The following is a 1,423-nucleotide window of genomic DNA, read 5'->3' as shown; positions in this document are numbered from 1 at the left end:
CAGGGGGCGGGGCTGGCTGGCATGTGGTGCTGGGGGATTGAACCGTGGTCCCTGTGCTTTGCTAAGCTTGTTCCAAGTAGGTGCCTTAGACCACTGAGCCATCTCACCAGCCCTTAATTCACTTTCTGCTTAAGTAAAGGTCTGTAGGAGTAACTTAGTTCAGGTTTTGGTTGTTGTTTCTTAGGTTTGTAGAGAAAAGAGTCTCGTGTATTCTACAGAAATCTGGAGCTCACTGTGTAATCCAGGCTGGCCTTGAACTCATGATAGTCATCCTGCCTCAGCCTCCTGAGGGCCAGCATTACAGGCATGTGCCACCCTGCCTGGCTAGCTGAGAAAATGTATCAAAATTCAGGATAAAAATGTGTTTATTTTCCTTAGGTGAGTGAAGTCTAAGAGGAAAAAGCAGTATTTAAAAGAGACTTATCTTCAGCTGTTAAAATTTTTTGGTAGGCAGGGCTGAAAGCTTACCCCTAGGAAGCAAGAACAAGACAGAGACACTGACTTTTGACACTGGTATTCAGTGGTGTACTAGACATTTGAGCCAAAGTCCAATGAAAAAGACCAGGCAATTTAGAAAGAATTAAAATGACCTTGTTTTACAGATGACTGTAGAGCTAGTAAACAGTTTTAGCAATATTGTAGAGTACAGGAACAACACAGAAAGATCAGTTGTGTTTCTGTGCTCCTGTAATGAAAAGGGAATTCAGGGAGCAATCTCACTTACAGAAGTATCCACGTGGAAATAAAATATGTGGTGAAAAACTTAGGCTCAGAAGACGACAAAGCATTGCTGAAAGAAATTAAAAGAGCATAAATCAGTGGGAAGACAGACATCTTGTCTTCACGGGCAAGAAGAGTTAATGTCACCAATGTGCTGACACCACTACCCAAAACCGTCTCGAGTCACTGTGATCCCGCAGCATTTACAGAATGACTCAGTAGCATTTTTGCAGAAATGGAGAAGCCTGTCCTTAGATTTCCATAGAGCCACAAGAGACTCCAAACAGAAGGCTGCCTTGAAAGAGAAGGAAGCTGGAACACTCACGCTTCCTGCTAGGTAGTGGAGAACTCGCTACCTAGTTACAGTAATCTGAATGGTATAGTTTTGGGGTAAGAGTAGCTGCATAAAGAGATGGACTAGAGCTGCGAATCCAAAACCCATCTGTCCAGGGCAGTTGATTTTCATGAGGATGCCCCTCCACGTAATGGGGAGAGAATAGTCCCCAAAATGTTGCTGAGGAACGAGGTGTTTACATACTAAGTGTTGCAGTTGGGGCTTTGCAAGGGGAAACAATGCAGAGCACATTTTATATGATTATAGTGAATCACCCAAAGACTCCTATACAGAGTGCAGGAAATCCGTCCATGCACTGAAGACCAAAGACTCCAGCTGCGGGCCTGAATCCTAATGTCCTGCCTGAGT

Source organism: Octodon degus, unplaced genomic scaffold (genome assembly GCF_000260255.1).
Source record: "Octodon degus isolate 3935 unplaced genomic scaffold, OctDeg1.0 scaffold00057, whole genome shotgun sequence".
NCBI lineage: Eukaryota > Metazoa > Chordata > Mammalia > Rodentia > Octodontidae > Octodon > Octodon degus.
This window is presented reverse-complemented; position numbering follows the sequence as displayed.